Source organism: Hyla sarda, chromosome 3 (assembly GCF_029499605.1).
Source record: "Hyla sarda isolate aHylSar1 chromosome 3, aHylSar1.hap1, whole genome shotgun sequence".
Lineage (NCBI taxonomy): Eukaryota > Metazoa > Chordata > Amphibia > Anura > Hylidae > Hyla > Hyla sarda.
Window position 1 is genome coordinate 265,455,459 of NC_079191.1, and position 14,621 is coordinate 265,470,079.

At 40.8% G+C, this 14,621-nt stretch overlaps 1 long non-coding RNA gene across 1 annotated transcript in view; it reads right to left on the reverse strand.

Moving 5' to 3' along the window:
- Positions 1-4,988: 4,988 nt before the first annotated feature.
- The window catches only part of LOC130360751 (uncharacterized), a 48,451-nt gene continuing 38,818 nt past the window's right edge, over positions 4,989-14,621 (reverse strand). The window contains exons 2-3 of the long non-coding RNA XR_008890781.1: positions 5,671-5,983; positions 4,989-5,080 (exon numbers count right to left, since the gene is read on the reverse strand). This is a non-coding gene — a long non-coding RNA (uncharacterized LOC130360751). The remainder of the gene's footprint in view (positions 5,081-5,670; positions 5,984-14,621) is intronic.

Sequence of the window (14,621 nt, forward strand, 5' to 3'; positions counted from 1 at the left end):
AGAGGCAGTGTAAACAGAAACAAAAAGTCCACGTTTTGCACTTATTTATTCTTATTATTAAACAGGTGATTTAAAACCGATACTAATTAATGAAACAAAAATTGCTTAAGGGTACGTTCCCACACGGCGTATTTTGCTGCGTATTTGCTGCGTATTTGGTGCTGCGTATTTTCCTACCCAATGACTTCAACCGAGAAAATAAAATACGCAGCAGCAAATACGCAGCAAATACGCCGTGTGGGAATGTACCCTAATAGGTAAAGTACTGGCTAAATATGTTTCGCTAAGGTGAATTAGTTTGTTGGAGGTGCAGCCAACATAAATCTACACTGTACACTAGTACAACTGAAATTAATATAAATAAATTAGTATAAAAGTGAATATTCCTCAATTTCTTTGTTGAAACTGTAGATTTACACACTCAACTACTTTTCCGATTATTAATACTATTATTAATACATGTATAAAAATGTATAAGGCTAAGTTTCCACTTTTTTTTTTTTCTGGCAGTTTTTGGAATGCTGCCACTGCAGTTTTGGAGCCAAAGTCAGAAGTGGATCCATAAGGGAGGAGAAGTGTAAGTCCTTCCATTATATGCTCTATTCCTTTTGAATACACTTCGGGCTTTGGCTCAAAAGCTGCAGTGGCAGTATTCCAAAAACTGCCAGAAAAAGAACAAGTGGAAACTTAGCCTAAAGGAAAAATAAAAAGAAATAGAGCGTAGTTTGGTATTCACTTATTTGTAAGTGTACTAATGATATGAAACTATGTATTACCAGGCTGGCATCTTGGCATTCTTTGAGTATGAGTAACTACTTTTCTATCAAACTGTCTTCTGTAAAAATCATTAGGCGTATAAATATGTTTGTGTTGCCAACATGATTCTTATGACAACTTATGTAAAAAAAAAAAAAAAAAAAAAAAGGGCAGCCAACATTTTTTATAGACACATTGGAAAACCACAAAGAGTCATAAAGATGAATGGTAATATATTCCAAAAACTCAGATACCAATATAAACACATTAGCAGCATTGTCTACTGTACAATGGCAACTATTACAATAATAATAATCAATATCAGCTCATCCCATTGAAGAAAAAAATCACAAGATTTTTTTCACAGACAGAGAAAACATGTCTCCTACTCATACAGACTGTAAATATTAATGGATGACTGCCACCCCTAAAATAGGCATAGATGTGTTCAACATCAGGCAGCTAAAAATATATTTTTATGTGTTTTATAAAGGATATTTAACTATGTCAATAAACTATTAATTAGTCTACAAACATTATGAGAACAAAGATATATTGAATTAAACATGTGTAAATAGCAATAAAGCTTTTTTAATTTTTTATTATTTTTTTTTAAACTTTTTTATATTTTGTCTTTCCTAGTTGGGCACACACTGCAAGTTACAGAAAAAGTCAACAAAAGGGTTAACAGAAATGAAAGAATTCTTTTCATCAGATAAGCGGCTGACTAGTAACCCTAGCCTTTTTGTGACACACCAGTTGGCAGGTACATTGGTACAGAGCGGTTGGCTTCCTTCCCTCCTCCCCGTGGGACAGTCTCAGTGCTTTTGTGCCTTATTGGTCTCTTGTGACTGTCTTCCAACATTAGGAAGTCCTGCAAATATGGACCAGCTGGTAGAACTAATAGCTTCATGTTTGGACAGGCAGATGGCAGCAAAGGTGCTTACACATATGCTGTATACCTGAAGAGCTGGGCCTCGCCAAGCATCTGTCACATGGTTACTAAAGGGTCTCATTGTAGTATGCTTCCACCTCAGTTGGGTGTGCCTTGATGATTTACAAACCTTGCCTGAAGGAAATAGGTAGGGCGATTTTCCTGAAATGTCTCACCAAAAGATCTTCCAATGACTGTCCTTCTTACTTATTGTCTGTCTTCTCTCTGTTCAAGTCTTCAATTACTAGTCATCACATCTACTGCATTCATGAATGAAACGTAACATGCTAAATGACTGATGTCCATTAAAGCTTCCTGAAAAAACGATGGTCTTTATTCAAAAAAAAAAAAAAAAAAAAAAAAGCCCTCAGAAGAAAAAGAATTGTGTGCTCTTTGAATCTTAGTCTGCTGAATGTCTGCCAAATGTGGCCTGTTCAATTCAAAAGACTGAGTGAATAAATGAGAATAACATCCTTGGGGACCTTCTGGATCAGTTTACTCTGAAAATGCTCTGCCTGACAAAGGGTCAGAGTCACAAGGTAAATGAAAATGGCTAGGAGGGGACTTTGATGCTTGAGACACTGTAACAGTAGAGGACTTGAAAGAGAACTTCATGTTTTCTTCTGCTAAGGAAAAGATGGAAAGCAAAAGAATCTTTGAAATACTAAGCTACCTGAAGATATAGTGGATATGTGATAAAATATAACACACTGTAAAAGTGTGTCATTTTTTTTTTTTTTACAGAGTTGGCTTAAAATACTCTTCCTTATGTATATTCAAAAAAGACAAAAAGGAGCGCTCCATGGTGCAATAAATAACAAATGTGGAAACGCTAATGGTGATAGAGCGCTTACCAATGTAAGTTGTGCAGATGCCAGCACAACTTGGATGATAGCATGAAGCAGATCCCTCTGCTGCCACTCCACAATAAAAGCAATAAAAACAACGACCTCCAGACCAGTGGATAGAAGGGCGCTGAGGGACCAGGCAACAGTAGAAGCAATCAGCTTTATTCCCAACATGCAACGCGTTTTGCGCTAGTGCGCTTCATCAGGCAGGCCTGATGAAGCGCACTAGCGCGAAACGCGTTGCATGTTGGGAATAAAGCTGATTGCTTCTACTGTTGCCTGGTCCCTCAGCGCCCTACTATCCACTGGTCTGGAGGTCATTGTTTTTATTGCTATTATGTATGTTCAGGCTGTGTAGAAAGCAAGCAGTTATGAAATAAATTAATAGGTAAATCCAAAAAAATGCAAGTGGTTCTGAAATGTCCCAAAAGAGTCCTAAAGCTAAGAATAACACTACCTTCATCCCCTGCACTTGTTGTTTTTGGACATTCAGCCATGCGCATGATAGCGTAAAGGGTGATATTTGTGTGTGTGTGTGTAACTCTTTATGGTAGCCAGTAGGGCTTGTCTGAGACCCAAGGTGGTTGCCTAGAGGACCTGTCACTGGCTCTGCAATTCATGCTTTTTATGGTTGTTCTCACCTACAGCTGCAGTGGCCCAGAACAGTGATCTATTGAACCAACCATAATCTGCCCATGCAAGTTCAATTTGGCCAACAAATAAATTAAGAACATTTACTTGAAGACAGAAACGTATATCATTGCTGTGAGATGGGCCTTTTGTATCCAACTTTTAACTTATTTAAGGTCTTACAGAGTATTAATAAACTGTGGTCTGATTGTTATCTAAGTCAGAAAAGCATAATCTAATTTAACTAATAACACACAGACAATTGTACTGTTCATCTCATTGTGTAAACATTTGCAGTGCAGGTGAAAAAAGTAAGTCAAATTATTATTTTTTTTTTGCAAATGAACTGGTGCCAGAGAGTTTGTAAATGACTTCTATTTAAAAAATACAAGCCTTCTAGTACTTATCAGCTACTGTATGCACTGCAAAAATTCATGTTGCCTTTGAAGTTAAACACAGTGCTCTCTGCTGCCACCTCTGTCGGTGTCAGGATCAGGAACTGTCCAGAAGCAAATCCCCAAAGGAAACTTCTAGTGATATGGGCAGTTCCTGACACAGACAGAGGTGGCAGCAGGGAGCAATGTTTTTGACTGGAAAAACTACATTACTTTCTCCTGGGCATTTAGCAGCTGATAAGGCTAGATTTTTTGTATAACTGTAGGGCAAATAATTCAAAAACTTTTTTTTTCTGGAGTACCCTCTTACCAACTGATACCCCTTTAGTAGAAAGTACCTGTAGCTGCAAATACGATTAGCACAATGTTGTGAAGGAATTTTGGACCATTCATCCCTTCGAATGTACAGCAGTTTATCAATATTTCTGGCATATAATGCACTCATTTAACAAGGGATTTAGAGCTCTTTTTTTGCTTACAAAAGTCGCACAAAAAGTTAATTTTCATGCGACTTTTGGCTGTTAGCAAAAAGCTACAAAAGAGCTTACGAAAGTGAATTTCATTTCTTACTTTGCAGTTGTCAGGGATTCATCAAGTGCGAAAGTCGCACAAAAAGTCGCAACCCCTCCAAAACACCGTAAATGTAAGCCAGCTCGGAGCTGGCTTACAAAACGGCTTTGGAGAGCAGATTTTATTTTTTCCGCTTTCAGCCGTCACGGCTCCAGCGGGGAATATGATATTACAACCCTATAACTGAGCCCGGGCTGGCATCACTCTGCAGCCGCCCAGGCTCTTTCTGATTCTATCCCCACTACCCTAGCTTAATGATTTACAATAGGCCCAGAGCATCAAAAATTGTGCTCCTGGGCCTAGGTGGTAACAGGCTGGTGTTATTTAGGCTGGGGAGGGCCAGTAACAATGGTCCCCGCTCACCCTGGTAACGTCAGGCTGTTGCTGCTTGGTTGGTATCTGGCTGAGAATAAAAATAGGGGGAACCCTATGCTTTTTTAAATATTTAATTATTTATGCAAAAAAACATGTAGTGTTACCCATATTTTCATTCTCAGCAAGATACCAATCAAGCAGCAACAGCCTGACATTGCCAGGGTGGACGAGGACAGTTGTTACTGGCCCTCCTCAGCCTAAATAACACTAGCCTGTTACAGCCTAGGTCCAGGAGCGCCATTTTTGACACTCCAAGCCTGTTGGTATCAGCTCTTCCCGACTCCCCTGTGGCGGTGGGTACCGGGAAATAATTGGGGGTTAGCACTAGCTGTTTTTGTGGCTAATATTAAGCTCCAGCTTAGCAATGGACTCCATCTATAAGACAGCTTTCACTACTAAGCCTGTTAAATAAATAAAAAATAAAAAAACAGAACACATTTACAGAAAAATGTATTACAAAAAAAAAAAACTCCCCTTAAGCCCTTATTAAACATTTTATTAACATTAAACCCAAAAAAACGCTGGTCATGGTACTTCTCACAATCTAAAGTAGTCCAACAGGATACACAGATCTGAAATGAGAATTAAAAAAACAAACAATAAATGGGTTAGTACATTTTGGGAGGAAAAAAAAGTGGAATTTTTTTTTAATAAACACACACACATATATATGGATATAGGGGGAGATTTATCAAAACTTGTGTAAAGGAAGATTGGTGCAGTTGCCCATGGCAACCAATCAGATATTTTCTTACATTTTTCACAAGTCTCTTCAAAAATGAAAGAAGCAATCTGTTTGGTTACCATGGGCAGCTGCACCACTCTTCTCCTACACGGGTTTTGAAAAATCTCCCCCATAGATATATATCGCATATTTTTTTCAATGCTGCAAAGGGGTGTTCTGAAGTCATTTATTGGTTTTTGCTTGTGTGTGCTAAAAAAATTGTATTCAAAAGCGATTTTTTTATGTAAGTCAAATGTATCAACCCCGTGATAGTATGATAAATATGTCACACACAAGCAAAACTAAAGCGAAAAAAAAATGACAACAGAACTTTCTTACCTAAGCAACAATGATAAATGTCTTCAAATATGGTTAAGGACTCTGACTTGGTCATTCCACAAAAAAAAAATATTTTTCAACCCTTCTTTGACCATTTACCTGTGTTCATTTGGTACTTTGTCTTGTTGCTTTGTTGAATGTTTCTTCAGCTTGAATTAATGGACTGGTGCCCTTGCATTATATTGTAAAATGTTTCATATACCTTTAGATTTACTGTTCACTCAATGTTTGCAAGGTGTTCAGACCATGAGACAGAAGAGCAGCTTCAATCCAGGATACTCCTAAACTATGCTTTTGCTATTGGTGTGCTGTGTCAATTTTCAGTAGGTCAAAGGGGTAAGATTTCTCCTTGAGGAGAACACCATTAGCAGTGTGTGGAGATTCATAGGCTATCATCACTCCACTGGGAATTCTGGAAAGAGGGAATTTGAAAAGTAGATCATTTGTCATAACATGGGTTAATACACAGCCAGGTCCTTAGCAATACTTTTAAGCTTTTTCCAGCTGAATGCATCTCTATGACCCATCTTCTGAATGTTGTTTGCATTAGTTACAACTAGTGGAAAGTTATTTAGGTGAACAGATTTATGAGTACCTAGGCCTTGTGTATCTTATTTAAGAACGTCACAGAAAAGGACCCATATTTCAGGGCCCCATAACACCTGTGCGGCAGGAATCCACATTGCAACAGATATAAGCATATAACTAAAATGCCATGGAGTAGCAAGAATGGATACTCAATATGTTTTTAGATATTCATCCTCTCGGCGCGTTTCTCTCGGTTACGGGTCATCAGGGGAGAGTTATAGCCGAGTAGGCTTGATCCACCGGAGCTCTTGTCATGTCGATCCAGCTGGGGGTGGCGATCCTATATTTTTGTGCTATATTGCTTCTCCATGGCATTTTTGTTATATGCTTATCTCTGATGCAATGTGGATTCCTGCCGCACAGGTGTTGCGGGGACCCTGAAATATAAGTGGTGAACTGGGATATTATGCCCGTTAATGCCGTATCTTTGGCAATGTTTGTTTTATACACCTTTGTGAGAAGGCACATGGGACTAACTATGTTCATCTACTAGGTGTTAACTATGGTTCCTTTATGGAGGTGTACTTTTCTATGATTTGCTATGGGCATGCAAGGATCGATAATTAGGGACTAATGTCCATGCGATGTGTATTATATACTATATACTTATGGATTTGATGCATCGTAAATACATTACCCCATATGTGGTAAATACTGCTATTTCATCCTACCTTCCCTTTACTATCACCACTGTTGATCATTACTCACACTGACTCTATGAGATACATACCCTTGGTCTCTTATTGATCATCTTCTCAGTTGACCACTATCTTAGGGATATGTCCGGGTAGTAAGTTAGCTCATCATCAGTAGCAAGTGAGTTAGTGTACGTAGGGGAAGAGTAGCAGTGCAGGTTAGGTTCCAGAGCGGGACCGTCCTTTTTAGGATGACAATTCCGCCTAGGCATAGGTCCTAGAGCAGATCTAGCGGTAGGGAGTGTCAGGTACCAACCCCCCTCCCACCCTGTTGTCCCGCCCCAAGCCACTACCTGAGCCATGAGGGATAGGGCCTAATAGACCTCATCAGTTTGGATACTCTATTTTTGATATCTTCGTTGTATGATACTATCTGGTAACCCGATATCTGTGGTTTTCTATATCTTCAGCATGTACTGTGTTATCTGCTTTACCAGTACTTTATCATAATATTTAATGAGCTTTGTGCTCCATTACTGTATGTATTTGCAATGTATTTTGGTTTTGTTTTTCTTTGTGGCTCTTGGAGCATAACAGAAACCTAGTGGGTTTCTTTTTAGGGGCAAGTAATAAAGATTTTAGGTCCTTTTCTGTGGCATTGTTGATCTTTGGACTTGCAATTATTTCTGTCATTTGCATCTTATTTAAGGCCCAAAACACCTGCAAATGAACATAAAACGTAATTTTTCCAACATTATCCATGCTTTGGCAAATTTTTTTATCACGTCATTTAAAAACATTGAGATCTACATAGAAATATTGAAAAATCAAACTATAGATTGATTTTTCAATATTTTTAAACCTATTTCTTTTTTTTTCATGATGATCATATCCACGTGGACTAATGCTTCCAAATTTAAAGCACCTATAAAATCTACACTTTCAATCTAATCTCCTTAAAGTGGACCTGTCAACAGGAAAACAGGGGTGTAAATAATCCTCATGGCTAGACAGAGCTAGTTATCAGGATTCCAGACATACCTTTTTTTTTTCTTTTAATAGACCTCTCATCAGCCAAATTACAGTCTTTATTGTTGGGCAATCTAGCTCATGTCCACTTTATTATCACCCCATTGCCCTCTTGCATCCGCCAACCTTGTTTGACTAAGATAAAGATAAAAAGGACATAAGTTCTTCTGGGGCTCTCGTGTTGCGGAATGACCCCTGGGCACTTGAGCCCCCCTCAATCCTCATGTAGCGATTAGGTCTTCCACACTGCTTCTATAGAGTAGTTAGACCCCAAACTGCTCCAATATAGTAGTTAGGCCTCACAATGTTACAATATAGTAATTAGGCCTCCACTGCCCCAATATGGTAGTTAGGCCCCATAAAGTAGTTATGCCAAACACTGCCACCATATAGTAGTTAGGCCCCACACACTGCCTCTATATAGTAGCTAGGCCCCCCACACGCTGCCGCAATATAGTAGTTAGGTCAACCGCACTACCCTTTTATGGCATTATGTCCCCTCTATGCTCCATATAGTAGTTAGACACCTCTGCGCCCTCATTTACAGTGGGGCAAAAAAGTATTTAGTCAGCCACCAATTGTGCAAGCTCTCCCAATTAAAGATATGGGAAAGGCCTGTAATTTTCATCGTAGGTATACCACAACTATGAGAGACATAATGAGAATCCATAACATCACATTGTCTGATTTTTAAAGAATTTATTAGCAAATTATGGTGGAAAATAAGTATTTGGTCACCTACAAACAAGCAAGATTTCTGGCTCTCACAGACCTGTAACTTCTTTAAGAGTATCCTCTGTCCTCCACTCATTACCTGTATTAATGGCAGCTGTTTGAACTTGTTATTAGTATAAAAGACACCTGTCCACAACCTCAAACAGTGACACTCCAAACTTCATTATGGCCAAGACCAAAGAGCTGTAAAAAGACACCAGAAACAAAATTGTAGACCTGCACCAGGTTGGAAAGACTGAATCTGCAATAGGCAAGCACCTTGGTGTGAAGAAATCAACTGTGGGAGCAATTATTAGAAAATGGAAGAAATACAATACCACTGATTATCGCCATCGATCTGGGGCTCCACCCAAGATCTCACACCGTGTTGTCATAGTGATCACCAGAATCATGAGCAAAGATAACAGAACCACACAGGGGGACCTAGTGAATGACCTGCAGAGAGCTGGGACTAAAGTAACAAAGGCTACCATCAGTGACACACTACTCGCCAGGAATTCAAATCATGCAGTGCCAGACATGTCTCCCTGCTTAAGCCAGTACCTGTCCGGGCTGGTCTGAAGTTTGCTAGAGAGCATTTGGATGATCCAGAAGAATATTGAGAGAATGTCATATGGTCAGATGAAACCAAAGTAGAACTTTTTAGTAAAAACTCAACTCGTTGCGTTTGGAGAAGAAAGAATGCTGAGTTAAATCCAAAGAACACCATACCTACTGTGAAGGATGGGGATGGAAATATCATGATTTGGGGCTGTTTTTCTGCTAAGGGACCAGGATGACTGATCCATGAAAAGGGAATAAAATTATGGGGCCATGTATCATGAGATTTTGAGTGAAAACCTCCTTCCATCAGCAAGGGAATTAAAGATGAAACGTGGCTGGGTCTTTCAGCATGACAATGATCCAAAACACACCACCCGGGCAACGAAGGAGTGACTTTGTATGAAGCATTTCAAGGTCCTGTAGTGGCCTTGCCAGTCTCCAGATCTCAACCCCATAGAAAACCTTTGGAGGGAGTTGAAAGTCTGTGTTGCCAAGAGACAGCCCCAAAACATCACTGCTCTAGAGGTGATCTGCATGAGAAATGGGCCAAAATACCAGCAGCCGTGTGTGAAACCTTGTGAAGACTTACAGAAAGCATTTGACCTCTGTCATTGCCAACAAAGGATATATAACAAAGTATTGAGATGAACTTTTGTTATTGACCAAATACTTTTTTTCCACCATAATTTTCAAATACATTCTTCAATAATCAGACAATGTGATTTTTTGAATTTCTTTTTCTCATTATGTCTCTCATAGTTGAAGTATACCTATGATGAAAATTACAGGCCTCTCTCATTTTTTTAAGTGGGGAAACTTACACAATTGGTGGCTTACTAAATACTTTTTTGCCCCACTGTAGTAGTTAGGCCTCCCCATGCTTCCCCCCATATAAAAGTCCCAGCAGCCCACATTCAGCGGTGCAGTCAGGTGTACAGTTAAAATTTGTCCATACCACACATCTCGAATCCTCAGACAGGCCTCCTTCCCCTTCATGCACAGTCACGGTTACCCGCAATTGTGGGATCACAATTGTTACAGCCCTGGCTGTGTATATGCCTATGTTATGTATGTATTACATTGTGTCCCAGATATTCCTACTAAGAGCTTTGCTGCTCTGAAAATCCAGAGTTATGAAGAATGTGCCACATATCAATGTAAGTACTGTTAATCTTCAGGGTAAACATTTATAGTATCATGCATGTAAGCATTAGCTTATTCTTTACAGATTATGAGATATTTCATCAGAGATTACAAAGCTTTTGTTTACATAAAAGAAGTCCCATACATGACAAGTTCAAATTCATGACATGCCTTTTTTTTTTTGCTGCTTTTCTTTTATATCATAAAAAGAAATATACCTCAGTTTTCTTCTTTTTAGTATTTCCCCACACCTGTTCTATTGTAATAGGACTTCAACCATTTTCATTAAAAGTTTGAGCTGACATAAGTGACATTCACAACAAAAGACAGGTAGTAATCCTCTTATTTTGCAATGCCTTCAAGGCTGACAATGCCTCACTGTCATGCCACCCCCTGGCACTTACTTTTTTCGCATAGTTGGCTTCTTAGGCTATGTTCATATTACATTACTTTGTAATCCAACTGCAAGTTAGCAATTTGCTACTTTTAAGAATGTTCTAAATGATTGTTTCTATCACCATTAAAGTTTTTTGTGTTTTAGTTTTTTTTGGCAAAAGTAAGATAGCACCACAAATAGAGAAGTAGGAAAGATATAAAAATATACACATTAACGTAATAAAAAAATTAAATTACTTGCACATAAGTAGAGAATCTTTTAACACCTTCCCAATTTATGACGTACTGGTATGTCATGGGTCAGGTGAGGGGAATATGACGCGGGCCCGTGGGTTTGATCTGCGTCATAACCAGCAGATCCACGCTGCTATAAGCTGCTGACTGGCTTCAATGTCTGACATTGAAATGGTTTAATGCCATGATCAAAAGTGATCATGGCATTTAAACATTAAATGCCATAATCTCTGAGATCTAGGGGACCCATCAGCAGCTCTGCAATTTAATTGTGGGCTGCAGATTGGTTGCCAGGGAAGAACGGGGACTTATCTGTCCTTCCCACTTCTCCATGGATCAGTGATTACTTAAGGCTGTCTTTGGCGGCCATAAACAATCGAGCATCGAAAACATAGATCAATGTAATGCAATAACGTTACATTGAGCTATGTAAGCCACCTAATTAGATGGCTAATGATAAACCTCTAGGGGGGGCTAAAAAAAGGAGTAAAAAAAGTTTAAATTTTTTTTTTTAAATATTAAAAATCCTCCCCCTAACAAAAGTTCAAATCCCCCCCCCCCCCCCCCGTTTTCAAATAAACATATTTGGTATTGCCGCGTGCATAATTGTCTGAACTATTAAATTATGATGTTCCTGATGCTGCGCGGTAAAAGGCTTAATTGCAAAAAAATTCCAAATCCAAAATTGCTGATTTTTGGTTACATCACATCCCAGAAAATACATCATAAAAATGTATCAAAAAGTCATGTGTATGTAAAAGTGGTACCGTTAAAAACACCAGCTCATAACAAAAAAAATTAAGCCTAACATAGCTTTTCAAGTGAAAAAAATATAAAAGTTATGGGGGTCAGAAAATGGCATTGAACCAACTTTTTTTTTTCTTTTTCAAGTTTTCAATTGTTCTTTAAAATAAAACAAAAATTACCCAAGTTTGGTATAATTGGAATCGTACTGACTAATAGAATATAGATAAAGGTAGCATATTGCGAATCCTGAAAAAATTATTGCCCCTCAAAATTGCACAATTCCATATATTTTTTCAATTTTGCCTTACATATATTTTTTTTCTAGCTCCATAATACATTATATGATAAAGTATGCCAATTAAAAGTTCAACTTGTCCAACAAAAAAAGAAGCCATAATACAACTTTGTCAGTAGAAAAATAAAAAAGTTATGGGTTTTAGAATGTAAGGAGCAAAAAAATAAATAAAAAAATCGTTGGGTCATGAAGGGGTTAAAGATGAGACTTCTTGGGGTTCTAAATGACAGGTTTAGGAAACCCTATTTTCAGGAATATGGGCACCTTTGAAATGCATTTACTAATTGTTACCTTGTAACTGTCACGATTCGGCTGGCTGGAGGTGGATCCTCTGTGCCAGAGAGGGATTGGCGTAGACCGTGTTGGTGGACCGGTTCTAAGTTGCTACTGGTATTCACCAGAGCCCGCCGCAAAGCGGGATGGTCTTGCAGCGGCGGTAGCAACCAGGTCGTATCCACCAGCAACGGCTCAACCTCTCTGACTGCTGAAGATAAGCGCGGTACAAGGGAGTAGACAAGAGCAAGGTCGGACGTAGCAGAAGGTCAGGGCAGGCAGCAAGGATCGTAGTCAGGGGCAACGGCAGGAGGTCTGGAACACAGGCTAGGAAGACACAAGGAAACGCTTTCACTGGCACAATGGCAACAAGATCCGGCGAGGGAGTGCAGGGGAAGTGAGGTATAAGTAGGGAGTGCACAGGTGAACATACTGATTAAGCCTGCTGCGCCAATCAGTGGCGCAGTGGCCCTTTAAATTGCAGAGACTCGGCGCGCGCGCGCCCTAAGGAGCGGGGCCGCGCGCGCCGGGACAAGACAGACGGGGAACGGGTCTGGTACGGGAGCCGGGATGCGCATCGCGAGCGGGCGCCTCCCGCATCGCGAATCGCATCCCGGCTGGGAGAGATATTGCAGCGCACCCGGTCAGCAGGTCTGACCGGGGCGCTGCGAATGAGAGGATGCTGCGAGCGCTCCGGGGAGGAGCGGGGACCCGGAGCGCTCGGCGTAACAGTAACTATGGTACAATTTTTTTCCCTTTTCTCCATTTGTGCTTACTCTCTTCTGCAGTCTCTTCAGTTTGCTGTTGTTTCGCTCTACACTTGTATCAAGCCTGTATCATTCTTCCCAGCACACTGCTTTATGTGTGCTCACCTCTCTATCTACAGCTTATGAAAGCTAGCCAGCCACCACAGTTTCTCTCTCTCCTACCTACATTCTGAGCTGGTGTGTAACCTACTCCCTCCTTCCTGCCATTATTTCTAGCATTGAAATTGTAATGTCCGTTTATCTGTTTTTGCATTTTTCTGCTTTCTGCTACTGTGACTTTCATAGAATATGGTGACGTAATATTAGCTAATATTGCATCATCTTGGTAAGCTTGGCGGTTTTCTATTGGTCACCAATAGGGACTATGCAATCTATGGTGTAAGTTGCATCATGCATTTTATAAACCTTACTTCATTAGTTGGTTGCTTATATCATGGAAACTGAAGCCAATATACATTTTTAATGTTATTTTCATTTTTAGCACCCCAAAATTATGTAAGAACAGCTGTTTTCATGCTCGCAACTTTTTACCTGTAAAACAGTTTAATTACACCTGTTACCCAGACCAAGTTTTCATTATTTTGTCTGTGTATGTGCACTAATGTCTTTAGTTAGCCATTGCTCCATGTCCTAATTATTTGATATAGATTTTAGCTTGCCTTGTTTTAGTACCTTTGTCGGGTTTCAGTATTCTTCTGTATTGTTTGTTCTGCTTTGTGTTTCCTAAGTCCGTTTGTCAGTCCTGTTTTGATCATTGTTTGATCCTGGATCTCCTAGGACAGAATCCTGTTCTGAGCCTTGTTGTTACGCCTAGCGCTCCGGTCCCCGCTCCTCCCCGGAGCGCTTACGGCGTCTCTCTCTCCGCAGCGCCCCGGTCGGTCCCGCTGACCGGGAGCGCTGCACTGTCATGGCCGTCGGGGATGCGATTCGCACAGCGGGACGCGCCCGCTCGCGAATCGCATCCCAGGTCACTTACCCGTCCCGGTCCCCTGCTGTCATGTGCTGGCGCGCGCGGCTCCGCTCTCTAGGGCGCGCGCGCGCCAGCTCCCTGAGACTTAAAGGGCCAGTGCACCAATGATTGGTGCCTGGCCCAATTAGCTTAATTGGCTTCCACCTGCTCCCAGACTATATCTGATCTCTGCCCCTGCACTCCCCTGCCGGATCTTGTTGCCTTAGTGCCTAGAGAAAGCGTTTACTGTGTTTGTCCATACTGTGTACTTGACCTCCTGCTATTGCCTTATTGACTACGATTCTTGCTGCCTGCCCCGACCTTCTGCTACGTCCGACCTTGCTCTTGTCTTCTCCCTTGTACCACGCCTTCTTCAGCAGTCAGAGAGGTTGAGCCGTTGCTAGTGGATACGACCTGGTTGCTACCGCCGCTGCAAGACCATCCCGCTTTGCGGCGGGCTCTGGTGAAAACCAGTAGCAGCTTAGAACCGGTCCACTAGCACGGTCCACGCCAATCCCTCTCTGGCACAGAGGATCCACCTCCAGCCTGCCGAACCGTGACAGTAGATCCGGCCATGGATCCCGCTGAGGTTCCCCTGCCAGCTATCTCTGACCTCACCACGGTGGTCGCCCAGCAATCCCGACAGATCGCCCATCTAACTCACCAGCTGTCGGAAGTGTCCACCATGGTGCAGCAACTTCAGTCGCAACTTCTGC